Source organism: Hibiscus syriacus, unplaced genomic scaffold (assembly GCF_006381635.1).
Source record: "Hibiscus syriacus cultivar Baekdansim isolate YM2019G1 unplaced genomic scaffold, ASM638163v2 tig00116970_pilon, whole genome shotgun sequence".
Lineage (NCBI taxonomy): Eukaryota > Viridiplantae > Streptophyta > Magnoliopsida > Malvales > Malvaceae > Hibiscus > Hibiscus syriacus.
Genome location: NW_024063494.1, coordinates 1,107,450 through 1,122,543, shown reverse-complemented (window position 1 = coordinate 1,122,543; position 15,094 = coordinate 1,107,450). Strand labels below are relative to the sequence as shown.

Sequence of the window (15,094 nt, the reverse complement as noted above, 5' to 3'; positions counted from 1 at the left end):
CTTGGCACAAGGTTTGGGACTATGATCATAAGATTTTGGGTTACCTTTAAACAAAGTCTTGAGTGAGTTTATATTTTAAAAATATCAAATTAGAACAACTTTATTTAAAACCCTAAACCCATTAAAAAAAATTCAGAAAAAAAATATAGAGGTGGCTCCGGTTCAAATTTAGTCGAATAAGAAATTGACAACTCATATGCAAGTTAATACAATCAAGACAGAATGATAAATTTAACTCTTTTTCATATTTTTATTAATTCAACCGTTACTTTTTTTTCTTTCAAGTAATTGTCTTTAATCTTTTTCGAAGTTAAATTATTTCTTTTATAAAAAAAATAAGTAAAATATTAAATTTTAGGTTTTATCACTTGTTAAAAAAATTGGTTTTATGGACGAGGAGGGTTTTTTTAGAGTTTTTGTCGTATAGCTTTTGTTTGCATGTTAAATTTGTATTATTTAACCATTTAATCAATGTTTGAATGTTGGTGGTTATTTGGTTGAAAAGAAAAATACGCATTTGAGTGAGAAAATGTGATTTTTTTAGAATTTCTTTTAATTATTCAGGTTGAGTCATGTTAGATCAAATTTTTACTTTAGAAATTAAGACGGGTGAAACATCATAAAAAAATTAAGAATTCAAAAAAGATAATTTTTTGAAAAAAAAAATATCTACAAGAGATATTATTTGGATCGTAATGGCTATAAATGAGCCTCTATAAACTACATTTACAAGGGAAGGGATCTATTAGTATAAATTGTAGTTAAATTAATTCAAAAGAGAACTAGTATTATCGTTCATAATCAAAGTTTTTTTAATAGTTAGGAGTAATTTTTTTGGATAATTAATAGTTAGGGGTAATTTTTTTATAGTCACATGTATCCGATCTATTGATCGACTAATCCGGATCGAATACTGTAGATGTTGAAAATATTAGCTGCTGGCGGCTGTTATTAAAGTCAAAAAGGGGCTGCTAATGGGCTGAAATGGTAAAGGGATAATTACAATTAGTCCATGCACTTTAATGTATTTATAAGATTAGTCCTTAAGCTTCAACTATAAATACCATAACCCATTTAGCTTCAAAACCATCCCAAATCATTTCTTTCTCCCAATACTAAAGAGTTTAGAGAGTTTTATTGTGAGTTTTTTGTAAACATCTATAAATTTTCTCTCTTTAGTAAAAGATCTGCAGCAGTTCGGAGACGTAGGCATAATTGGCTGAACTCAGTTATCAATTTCGGGTATTATTTTTCCGCTTTTATTTCACATTCTCACTAATCTGGTTATAGGGAAATTACTCGTTTATTTTTTCAACAACTGTCATCAGAGCTTTTGGTGGTTAATTTTGTCGGTTTTTCTGCGAGGTTACTATTCACGTGAATAATAAATTTTGTGAATAGTAAAATTTAGTCGGCGATACGAATTTGTCGACGGAGGTGTTCTAATACACGGTGGTTCGCAGAAATTGTCAGAAATGATCCAAAGAAGCCATATTCGAGTGGGAGCGATAGCTGCAGACAAAGGGAATGTGAAAGTTGAGAAGTTCGATGGTGCGGACTTTGGCTTTTGGAAGATGCATATTGAAGATTTTTTGTACCAGAAAAATCTATATCAACCTCTCTCAAGAAAGCAACCAGAGGACATGAAGAATGAATACTGGGCTCTTCTCGACAAACAAGCCCTCGGAGTTATCCGACTGACGTTATCCCGCAATGTTGCTTTCAACATAGCAAAGGAAAAGACCACGACGGCTCTTTCCAGTATGTATGAGAAGTCATCAGCCTCAAACAAAATTCACATGATGAGGTGATTATTCAATTTGCGGATGGCGGAAAGGGCATCAATGGCTCAACACCTAGATGAACTCAACAAAATCACAACCCAGTTGAGTTCCGTGGAAATTGAATTCGATGATGAAGTTCGAGCTTTAATTCTCTTATAATCTCTACCAGACAGTTGGAATATTACTGTTACATCAGTCAGCAGCTCGTCGAAAAACAATAAATTGAAATTCGACGATGTTCGGGATCTGGTATTGAGTGAAAAAAATTCGACGGAGAGAATCCGGTGAAGCATCAAGCTCCTCATCCTTACACATGGAGTCTAGAGGGAGAACTTTATAAAGAAATCCAAATCGTGGCAGATCGAAATCAAGAATGGGAAAGAAAGATTTTAACTATTATAATTGTGGCAAGAATGGTCACTTTAAAAGAGATTGTCATGCCAATAAATCATGGAGAACTATGTCAGTGGTGATTCTGGGAAGGTTCATCTAGCTGATGATGAAACCTTGAAGATCGTCGAAAAAGGATACATCAGATTAAAGTTGTCAAATCAGACCACCTGAAAGCTAAAAGGAGTGAGACATATTCCTGACCTCAAAAGAAATTTGATTTCTATAGGACAGCTTGATGGAGAAGGATATAGTACAACCTTTTCAGGCTGTGAATGAAAGATTACCAAATGAGCACTCGTCATTTCTTGTGGTAAGAAGATTGATACTCTCTATGTAACCTCAAATTTAGAGAATATCATTGCAGTACAGATGCTGATGGAAATCAAACATATGGCACCAAAGGCTTGGTCATATGAGCGAGAAATAGATGGAAACACTTTTTTCAAAAGGGAAGCTGTCGGATCTAAAGAATATAGATGTCGGACTATGTGAGGATTACATCTTTGGCAAACAAAAGAAAGTCAATTTTGCAAAGATTTGCAAGACACCCAAGGCAGAAAAGTTAGAGTTGGTGCATACTGATGTATGGAGACCATCTCCAGTTCCATATCTTACAGGCTCACTATATTATGTCACATTCATCGATGATTCTACAAGGAAGGCGTGGGTTTATTTTCTGAAGAATAAATCAGAAGTCTTTGATGTCTTCAGAAAATGGAAGGCCATGGTGGAAAATGAGACTAGTTTGAAAGTCAATCGATTGAGATCTGATAATGGATGAGAGTACAGAAATAATAGATTCAGAGATTTCTGCGCAAACAATGGGATCAAGATTGAGACAACAGTTCCCATGACACCGCAGCAGAATGGCGTAGTAGAGCGCATGAACAGAACTCTGAATGAACGTGCCAGAAGCATGAGGATACATGCCGACTTGCCCAAATTGCTATGGGTTGAAGCTATCAACACTGCAGCTTACCTGATCAATCGTGGGCCCTCAGTTCCCTTGGATGGTTGAATACTAGAGGAAGTTTTGAGCAAGAAAAAAATAAACCTTTCACACTTAAGAGTGTTTGGTTGTATTTATTATATACACATAAATTATGCTGAAAGAAGTAAACTTGATGCCAAATCCAACAAATGTGTCTTTGTTGGTATGGTGGTGATGAGTTCAGTTACCGGTTTTGGGACTATAAAAATCGAAAGATCATCATAAGCAGAGATGCCATTTTAAATGAAAATGTGATGTATAAAGACAGATCAACCATATAATCAAGTAGCTCAAATACTGAAGCTGAAACAAAGGAATTTGTTGAGTTTGAGGAGATCTCTGGAAATGATGTTCAGATCAGTCCTGAAGCAGTTCAAGAAGAACCAAGCACACCAGAACTGAGACGCTCCTCCAGAATTCTAAACCAACCCAGCGTTATTCACATTCTTTGCACTACTTGTTGCTGACTGACAATGGTGAACCAGAGTTCTATGATGAAGCAATGCAGGTGGAGGATTCAGTCAAGTGGGAGTCTTCCATGAAAGATGAGATAGACTCGCTTATGTCAAATCAGACGTGGAAAATAGCTGAATTACCATCAGGCAAGAAATCGCTCCATAACAAGTGGTTTACAGGATCAAAGAAGAGCACGATGGGAGCAAACGCTACAAAGTAAGATTGGTTGTCAAAGGTTTTCAGGAAAAAGAAGGTATTGACTACAATGAAATTTTCTCTCCAGTCGTGAAACTATCTACAATCAGACTGGTGTTGAAAATTGTAGCTGTAGAGAATCTACATCTTGAGCAGTTAGATGTGAAGACAACTTTCCTTCATGGTGATTTGGAGGAAGAAATCTATATGTGGCAGCCAGAAGGCTTCATAGAGGCAGAAAAGAAAAACCTGGTATGCATGTTGAAGAAGAGCTTGTATGGTTTAAAACAAGCTCCTAGACAGTGGTACAAGAAGTTTGATATTTTCATGGGTACCAGTGATTTTACCAGATGCCAAGCAGATCATTGTTGCTACATCAAGAAGTTCGACAACAACTTCATTATTTTATTGTTGTACGTTGATGACATACTCGTTGCAGGCTCAGACATGCAAGAGAATATAAACTTGAAGAAAAAATTATCGAAGTAGTTTTCAATGAAAGATATGGGCTATGCAAAGCAAATTCTTGGGATGAGGATCAAGAGAGACACAAAGTCAGGGACTTTGATATTATCACAGGTTGAGTACATCAACAAAGTACTCTCCATGTTCAACATGAAAGATGCTAAACCAGTAAGTATATCTTTAGGTGTTCATTTTAGACTCTCCAAAGAACAGTCACCAAGGACGAAGGAAGAACGTGTACACATGGTGAAGGTGTCGTATGCCTCAGCAATTGGAAGTCTGATGTATGCCATGGTTTGTACTAGACCCAATATATGCCTCAGATATCTGCGGGGTACCACAAACAAAGCACTTTGTTTCAAAGGTGGAGATACAATATGACAGGCTATGTAGATGCTGACTTAGCCAGAAATGTTAACATCAGAAGGAGCACTACAGGGTATGTCTATACTCTAGGAGGTACTGCAGTGAGTTGGGTTTCTCAACTACAGAATATAGTTGCTCTCTCCACAACTGAAGCAAAATATATCGCTGTTACGGAAGCCAGCAAGGAGATGGTCTGGCTCCAAAGTTTCTTAGAAGAGTTAGGCAAGAAACAAGAAAACAATGTCTTGCATTGTGATAGTCAAAGTGTTATCCATCTAGCGAAGAATCCATCTTTTCATTTCAGGACGAAGCACATACAATTGCGATATCATTTTATCCGATATCTTCTGGAAGATGGGATTTTGAAACTTGAAAAGATTAGTGGAGCTCAAAATCCGGCAGGCATGTTAACAAAGACGGTGACTATGGACAAACTGAAGTTGTGTTCAGCTTTAGTTGGCATACTAGAGTAACAAGACCAGAAATGTTGATGCATTGATCGAGGTATGAAGACAAATTAAAATCAGTCTTCAAGTGGGAGATTGTTGAAAATATTAACAGTCAGCGGCTGTTATTAAAGTAAAAAAGGGGGCTGCTAAGGGGCTGAAATAGTAAAGGGATAATTATAATTAGTCCCTATACTTTAGAGTATTTACAAGATTAGTCCTTAACCTTCAACTATAAATACCATAACACATTTAGCTTCAAAACCATCTCAAATCATTTCTTTCTCCCAATACTAAAGAGTTTAAAGAGTTTTCTTGTGAGTTGTGATTGTTTTATAAACACTTGTAAATTTTCTATCTTTAGAAAAAAAACTGCAGCAATCCAGAGACGTAGGCATAATTGTCTGAACTCCGTTATCAATTTCGGGTATTATTTTTCCGCTTTTATTTCGCATTCTCACTAATCTGGTTATAGGGAAATTACTTGTTTATTTCCCAATAGTAGAGGCAAGGGCAACCCTCTCAACCCAATCTGCTCTATTTGCAATTGCCAAAATTCGAACCCCTAACCTTGCTTAAGGGATCTAATGCATCATTCTACTAGATAACTGGTTGTTGATATAATTAGGGTAATTATATGACAATATTTATTTTAAAAAAATTAATCATTGACAATATACATATCTTATAAATATAGTTACCCGAACATAAGACCTCTATTCAAAATCTATTCATAAGCTGTGACACGTGCAACATTATCGAAGATTATGGATCATAGGCAGATCGTTATTCTTGAGATAACAAGTGGCGATATCACTAACAATTATATACCATAATTTTCTTTTATTAAATTTCATGTCTATTTTATAACGTAAAACCTAATCATATATGGAACTATTAGTACTTAACAAAATCTCTTGACTCGAAAGAGCTCCTAATTCACTTGTTAAACAATGACAAATTCAGATTTCTTCGCTTAAAGTTTTCAAGTAAATTTTGATACTTTCCCCTCTAATTCATGAACTTCACAGTTTTAATTTTCACAACACAAGCACCTTGTCAAATTTTGTGCCAAGGCATGCAATATAGAAAGCAAAGTTACAGCAAAGAGCGACTATTTTTCTGTAAAACAGGTATAATTTCATTCCAAGACTTGAAAGTATTTGCTTCATCAAGTCACATCAGATATACTTGTAGTAACACTGAATAATGTATGCGAAAGAAGTAATGACGTTTTTTTTTCTGGATGTGTATGTTTCTAAGTAAGCTAATATATACTACTGACCTTGGCTAATGGTGCTGATCCACCAAAAATACTCAACTGCTTGCCTGGAACATGCAATGAATACTAACCAATCACCAACAGGTGTGGGTGCTGTGCTTTATTGGGGATAAGAGAGTGATTTTGTTTATAAAAGCAGCAATTAAATGGCTACATATCAAACTGTCCCACCCAATTTGGCCTTAGAAAATCAAATCATTCAGTCAAAACGACATATCATATAGTTTCCGTTTCTAGTTCAGCAAGTGTCGGTGAGGCTGAGGCGTGGAATTACGTGATATAAACTAATCGGGCAGCTGCTGCAAGATTGTTGAAGGAGATTCCCAGAGAAAAATGTTTACCAATTTTGTAGATAGGCTAAAACCCGTAGCAGATGAAATACTATCACACAAAGAGACATGTTTGTTGAATTTGGGAGTGTATATTTTTTATGCATGGCAGAATTTCAAAGATAGTTTGATTGAATTCGATCCATCCTGAAAAAATAAGTTACGCTGATGTCTTATCTAGGGTTCTTGAGCTTTTGACCCTCCACAGAAGAAGAAATCAAATCTGTTCTTTTTTATATAAGCAAAATGGATTATTGTTAATGAAAAAGTGCCAATGGCATTAGCAGAAAGGAACACCCGAATCAAACGGAAATGGGAAAAAAAGAGAGGAAAGGATTTAACAGATAATATCAGCAAACCACCAAAGGAGAGAGTCGAGAAGATCCTGCTTAAGCCAGGGTGTCGGCAGTTCCGTTTACTTCTCGGAAAATATTGACAAAAATGACAGCACACCAATGAGCTCTATGAGATTGTCAATTTTGCCTTGGACAGCTCCCAGTATTTCCAAGCCGAATTGGAGAGTTTATTCAAGACAATATGTAGAATTTGGTGGTTTTCCCGAATGAAATCAGATATTTATGAATCATATGATCTCTGGTAATCAGTAATGTATAATTTGATTCTAATCATAATTCTCCAACAAAATCAAATGAAAATTATTGCTGTTGTAGAAAGGAAAGAGGAATGATTACAACTACCTAGCGAAACCCCTTCAAAGCTTCATTAGCGGCCCCCAGTCTAGCAAGCTAGGGATGTTAATCCAAACAAGTCCTGAAGCTGCAAGCCCGCGTTAGAATCTAACACAAGAAACTAAGGAGCTGAAAAAGTAAACAGGAAAACACAAAAATACCAGAAGCCGAAACTAGTTACCCATGGAAGTGAATTGGATAAGGATATGATGTGTCTAAGAAATGGAAACCAAAATGGCTTTCATCTGCACCTGCACCTGCACCTCCTTTTCTCAGCCTCATCCTGTTTTCACCAACTGCACCAACACATCTGCTTTAGTACATATATATATTGCCTTAGTTTCTGAAAGCTGAAGCAGATAAAAATAAGAAGGTGCAGGTGCAAATGCAGATAAAGGCTACATCTTAGCAACACTCGGTTACTTGAATAAAATTTGACTACCCAGCTGCCTCCTCCTCACTCAAAAATTATCAGGTCTATTTATAAGACAAGTTGGGAGGCTTCTTCAAACTCCAGTTTTTATAAAAGAATCTTTTATTTATTTTTTTTAAGATAATGGATGGATAGTTTATTTGTTTAAAAAATAAAATATAAAAAGCAATTTAGAACAATATCTTTAAATAGAAAGACTGTTTTAGAATTTGATTCGTTGATGATGGTTAAAATAAAAAAGAGAAGTAGTGGATAAAGATTTGACGAGACAAGCACCCATTATTTAATGTCTCTATGTGAGACAAACTATTTATGTTGTCCAAGGAACCAACTAGGGTCAAGGGGGCCTTCCACCAAGCCCACGTGATGCACACCCTTTAGAGCACGTGGGTATTTGGGGGGCCTTTCTAATCACAAACTGCCACGTGTATACCACGCATGCAAATTCAGTCGAATGGGACCTGGTGCCGCGTGGGCTTCTGTTTTGCGAACCTGGCTTGCACTACTTAATAAGTATTTGGATTAACTCGCGGTGAATTTAGAAATTAAAAATTGAGATTGAAAATTTTAATTTTTTATTCTAAAAATATTTGAGTATGTGATTTTTTTTTCTTCTATTTTTATTAATAAATTAAACTAAATTTAATATTTTAAAAAAATAAAGGATGTGTAGTAGCTCTCCTAGAGAACTACATACATCTGCCCCGGGATTAATACACTTTTTCTAACAACATGGATTTGATTTTCTTATTTTTCTGAGATAATATAATTTTTTTTTTGAGTTTAATTCTTGTCGTGTACAAGAGTAAATGCTAAAAATTCAATAAAAATAAATATTGAGCAGAAGTCAAGAGGAATTTACGCCAAATAAATTAAATTTAATCCTTGAATCTTAATGGTTCAAGTTTTGATTAACAACGGTAAAATTAGTAACGATGATCAAGAATTCAAGTTTTGGTTGTAACGATGAAATCAATCAAATAAGTGAAATTTGAATATTTTTCTTTAATCTGGAATGATTCGAAACTCTTTCTTCTACCTTTCTTTATCCGAGATGATTCAGAAGTCGTAGGAAAAATGAGATAACAAATAAATTTGTTTCGGGGTTTATCTTACCGTCTTAACGGGATTGCTAAAATCTCAAAAGTGGACAAATATGTTTAACAGAAATTGCCGTTGAAATAACATTTATTACTGATTTTGTTTCATAATTTTAATTCTGCTCGATAAAAAAAATAAAAAATAAACGAGAATTAATTTTTTATTTATTGGAATCTTTGATTTCACATTTAAAAGCAATTATTCAGATACATGTTCATATTTAAAAAAATTTAAAATCACTTCGACCAAGTGATGCTTTCCACGCTTATTCTACACATACATGTTCTTGAAATTATTCGGATAACATTAATCGGTAAGGAAATACAATAGAAATAAATGCGATTGTAAATGTAAAATAAAATATTTACAACATAAAAATAATAGCATTTATTTAATGTTATACATAAAAATATACAACATGTTAAATATGTACATTCATGAGGGACTAAAACAAAACAATAAAAAATTTACAGATCAAAATATAAATAACCAAATAAACATATTAAAAAATCTAAGGGACCAAACTGGTATTAACAGAAATTTGAGAGGATGAACAACAAATACAAACAAACCAGAGCCAAGATAAAAATATTAAACATTTCAAGTACTAGAAATGAAAATAACCCATAAATAATATAAATGACTGAAATGAAATAAACAGAAACATAAAGGACCAAACAATAATTAAACCAAATGCCAAATAGTGACTAAAATAAAAGATTTATAAATGTCATGGACAAATTCGAACATCAAAGAAAATATCATAACACACTAAATCAATGACAAATGAAATAATTACAAATATTATGACCAAAGTCAAATATTAACATGAATAATGTAACATATAATAACATGACTAAAATACAAATATTGAAACATCCATGCTCGAAATAAAATAAGGTAAAACTTCATTAAAGGTCTGAAAGATGAAATTACAAGAGCAGAGGGACCCAAAGTGGGATTTACCCACGCGCAAAATTGTCAAACGGTCCCCCTTAAACTACGTCGTTTCGTTAGGGATATTTAAGCCTAGGCTCAAGGCTTTTACTTCTCAATTCCCTCATTTTGTTTCATTTCAGAAAATGAGAGAGAGAGAGAGAGAGAGAGAGAGATATTTAAAACTCTCTCAATATTATCTCATCGGAGAGAGGGAGCCACCTGTCGCCGAAGGGACTCAGGGTGGTTAACGGCGACGCTCACGATGACGTACGACAGTCAGAGTAAGCCAAAAGGCCCTAAAAAGTTCCCCTTTTAACCCAAAACCCCTATCTTAACCTTTTTTTTACCTAAAACAATCATAGGAGCCCCAGATCCAAGCTCTTTACCTTTTCAAAAACGACCACCAGTGACTCTTGGGCTTCCAACGCTTTCAACCAATGTATGAACCTTCTCTCATTTTGCTTATTTTTCTCTTTTTTTCTTCTTTGGTTCGAATGTATTTTACTTTTATTTTGTTTTTTTGAACTTTTTCTCCCTCTGTTCTTACCCTAAATCAACCCTTTGTGTTTTTTTTCTCCCAAAAACTCTGCCTTTGTGTTTTTTTCTTTTGTCTTTTTTCTCTCACCTCTGATATCTCTTTTTATTTGATTGCATGTGTTGATATCCTCCCAGTAAATTCCCTCGGGATTTTGGTTTGATATACCCTTGGATTTGATTTGATTTTCTGCCATTCCTTTATTGTTGATGGATTGATGAATTGCTTGATGGACTTTTAGTCACTGTAGGTAATAGACGTGGCTTGAGAAAGCTTGGCAACGACTCGAGAAGTCAACAGCGGCGGCTCACGCGACTGAGGAATAGGGCGATGAGGAGCACACGCCGGCTAGGGAACCAAAACTTTGATGGCGGCGATGACTTGATATATTAGGGTTAGAAAACCCTAATCATTGGGTGATCTGGACTGTTAGATGGGTCCAGATCCAACGGTGGAGATCAGGGGCAGCTGTGAGCTAAACATGGGAACCCTAGCGGGTCTTGGTCTGGAGATGGGCCAATTTGGGTTTGCCGGTTTCATATTGGGCTGCTGAGCCAGGCCTGATGGGTTGACTATTGGTAATCTAGTTTGCTGGGCTCATTGGGCTTCGGGTTGTGGAGCCTGCAAAAAATGTAAAATGTATTATAATAATAATAATAAAGACCCGTACAAAAACGGGTGTTTACACAACTTATGTTGAATAAGACTGATCTTTTATTTTATACTTTGGTCTTCAAAGACTCACTATGAGGGGGTTATATTCACCCAATAATAAGTGCCCAAAGCTTATATCACTTTATACGGCAATGGCAGGTTGGCAATTATGTTGTATCTTCTTGGTGGGATCTGATAAAAATTACAGTGTTGCATATGCTAACTCCTTTAAAAGCTGGAGCCCAGTCTTTACACAGATGGCTCAATTGACTTTTCATATCTGGGCCAAGTTTCTATTGGGTCAATGCTTATAATTAATTGGATCAGTAATTAACATGGGTCCAGATATTACTAAGAGCTTGTGAGTTGGACTTGGATGGATTTCATGAAAATCAATGAGCCTCCTGCATTGTTAAGACGATCCACTAACAAGACCAGACTTCATCAAACACATGTGGTAGGTTTGTCTCGGAATTAATAACGGGCTTTCAAGTTTACACATCACTTCTTTTAATTTGTTTCATGTTTTTGTGAAGTTATAGGCAATTGCATGATTTAGAATTAAAGTGTCGAATTTATAGTTTCCACTCAACAAAATTCAACATTCAATAGTTTTAAATGTCCACACTAGGTATACATTTTGGTAGGATTAAAGTTACTTGCTACTTAATGATGAATCGTATGCCTAAATGGAAGGGTGCGGTGTGGTAAAAGAGGGTAGTACTATGGGGCAGGTGGGTGGAGTAAAATAAAGAACCGTTATAGAACCAAGCATATTGGTGGTCAGGAAAGCAGAATACCAGAGGTTGGGCTATGCTTGCTTGGGATAAGGTTTGTCGATCCAAAAGATTTAGGGGATGAGTTTTAGGGTCCTAAAGTTGTTCAACATTTCCCTCCTGGAAAATCAAGTCTTGAGACTCATACATGACGAGGAGTCCCTGGCATTCAAGGTCCTCAAGGCCAAGTACTTCCTTAGGTCAAATTTTATTGAAGCCAGACTTGGGGATATGTACTCTTATGCATGAGCGAGCATTCTCAAGGCTAAGGATGCATTGATAGAAGGCTTTTTCTGGAGAGTGGGGATAAAAAGCTTGACTCGGTTGTTCCTGGATAAATGAGGGGACTAAGGGCCTATTCGATGGAATGAAAGATACATAAAAAGTAATGTCGATCCAGTTAAGGTGGCAGATTTTATGCTTCCTGATTGTCCCAGATGGGATGTGAATAAAGTCCAAATAGTGCTGTCAAGGGAAGATGCAACTCAGGTTCTGAAGACGTTGATTGCACCCACACATGGTGAAAAATATCTTTGGTGTCATCATAGCTCAGGTTCCTACTCGGCCAAGTCAGGTTATAATTGGTTGAAAATTCAAAACAGCCCAACTATGGTCTCGGAGAAAATTTGGAATGTTATTGCTAAAGCAAATGTTATCCCAAAGATAAAAATCTTCAGTTGGAGACTCTGTCACGAAGCTCTTCCTACAGGGGAAAAACTTAAGCAGGCCAGACTTGGGGATAGTATTTGTAGCCTTTGTAATGCTTCGATGGAATCGACTTTGCATGCGATTAAGGACTGTCCTAAGTCGAAATCTATCCTCGGTCTATCGGGACTCCCACAAGCTATTGTTGATTGGGAAGGGTCCTCCTGCTTTGATTGGTTTACATCAGTGTTCCCCAAGCTTAACCGATAAGGTTTTGATTTATTCCTTACATTGCTTTGGAATGTTTGGAACCGTAAGAATAAATGGATCCATGACGCTGAGCTGCAATCGGATGGAGATGTCATTCTAAAAGCTTGGAATCTTCTTGGTGAGTTTAAACATGTTTCCAATCCGTTCGCTTGCCGTAGCAGAGAGACCCCTCATCATCGAATTCACAAGTGGTGCAAGCCGGTGCAGGGATTGATCAAAATCAATGTGGACGGAGAGTTTTGTCATGAATCCCAGAAAGTCGTTGTAGGCATCGTGACACAAGATTCAAACGAAATGGTCATTGGAGGAATGGCTAAGCAGATTAATCCTCCTAATACGACTGAATCCACAGAAGCTTTTGCATTTACCCAAGGAATTAGACTTGCCATTGAGAATGGGTGGGACAATGTGTTGATAGAAGGAGATGATGTCTCGGTGGTGAACAAATTGTCAAATCGATTCATGAACAAGACCCACGACCTCTCTACAATCGGATTGTTGCTCAATGAGGCTCGTTCACTTCTTAATGACTATCCATCATTCAAAGTTTACTATGTTTGTAGGGAAACGAACAGAGCGGCTCACACGCTGGCTCAATGGGCCTTATCAAACCATAATCCCCACACCACTTTAGTAACCTTACCTAAGCCACCCACATTCTCATTTCACGCTTTTATTTTTAAACCCCATCCATCCAAGCATGCATACATACATCATCGGCATTTCGCTCCACTATGTCATCTCCTCTATCTATATATACTCTCCAACTTATCTGGCTCTGTTTCCTCCTATTTCCACTTATCAGAAAACCACTTAACCGTTTTTTTAGTCACTATGAGAGAGATTTGTTAGCGGATGTATTGTTTCCCGCATTTCTCATTCTTTTTTTGCCTTTTTCATTTCTTCTTCTTTTGGTTGATCATAATACATGGGTTGTTCTTTGTCTACGTTGCAGAAAAACAATGGAAACAAGAAAGGTGGAGATATGGAAAAGAAGGAAAATGGTCCCTTAACCGTTGTTTTCAAAGTTGATTATCTTTGTGAAGTTTGTTCTTCCAAAATCCTTAAATGTGTTCGTGAATTAGAATGTACATACATATATTAATGTTATGAATATTTCCACTTTCTTAATAGGTTTTACATTTTTATTCTCTCATCCTCTGTTTTTTTTATCAGGGGTGGAGACAGTGAAAACGGAGAGCAACAAAAACAAAGTACAGTGATAGGAGCTGTGGACCCAACAACCCTTAAAGATAATATTGCCAAGAAGTCCAAAAAAAAGGTTTATGTCGTTGCTCCTCAACCTAAGAAAGATTATAACAAAGAAAAGAAAAAACCTGATAAAGACAAAAACCAGGGCTTTGATCATAAACAAGATAAAAAAATATTTTAATTTTAGACAATAAAAAACTGTATTTGCATGTAGGTTTTGAAGTGCTTTCAAATCAACATCCATGTATAAAATTAATTACCTTATTGCTGTTTTTGTCAAACAAATTAGTAATATTTCCCCCCCCCAAATATTTGCTCTGGTCGTGTTAACGAAGGCGGATTTGAAGGTGTAATTGAAATGCCAGTGCCAGGGATGCATTCTAAAGATTCACAAAATTGTCTCTGAAACCAAAGGTGGTGGCTTATCAAATGTTTTGGACTGTAGTTTAGATAGCATAGATTTTTACCATTCAATTACTGTAACTTCGTTTGAATCTTTTTTGAGTTTCTAACTTTTGATTTTCGAGGGTGATACAGGAGTGCATGAGTTAAAAGTAGACATACAGAAGGAGATGCTCACGGTTAAGGGAACTATGGATGTTAAGGCCTTGGCTGAGGCTCTGAAAGACAAACTCAAGAAGAATGTGGAGTGCCACTCAAGAAAGAAAAAGATAACAGGGAGGGTGGAAAGACTGGTGCTGGTGATGGTGGTAACGGTGGCGGTGGCGGTGGAAGTGGCAGCGGGAAGAAGAAGAACAATGGTGGCAATGCCGGTGTTAACGGTGGAAATGATGTTGATGCCAACGGTAATGCTAATGTTGCTGCTGTTGATGGTGGTGGAGGTGGAAATAATAAGAAGGTGTTGCGGAAGATGGCTATCGGATAGAGCAAAATCGCAACTGATAATTTGAGAAAATAAAAATGAAGATAAAGAAGACACAAAATTTACGTGGAAAACCCTTAAATAATATAGGGTAAAAACCACGGGCAATGGTAGAAGAATTTTACTATGAGAAAATAGGAATTACAGCTTCTCTCGTTCTACCAATGAGAAAACAATGATAATTCTCTCTTGATAAAAAGGAGAAAAACAACTCTCAAGAAATTCTCTAAATTCTCTCTAGTATTGGAAG

General features: G+C 36.2%; 1 pseudogene; it reads left to right on the top strand.

The window, feature by feature from the left end:
* The first annotated feature begins 13,677 nt into the window (after positions 1-13,677).
* LOC120191606 lies at positions 13,678-14,847 on the top strand (annotated as a pseudogene).
* The last annotated feature ends 247 nt before the right edge of the window (positions 14,848-15,094 follow it).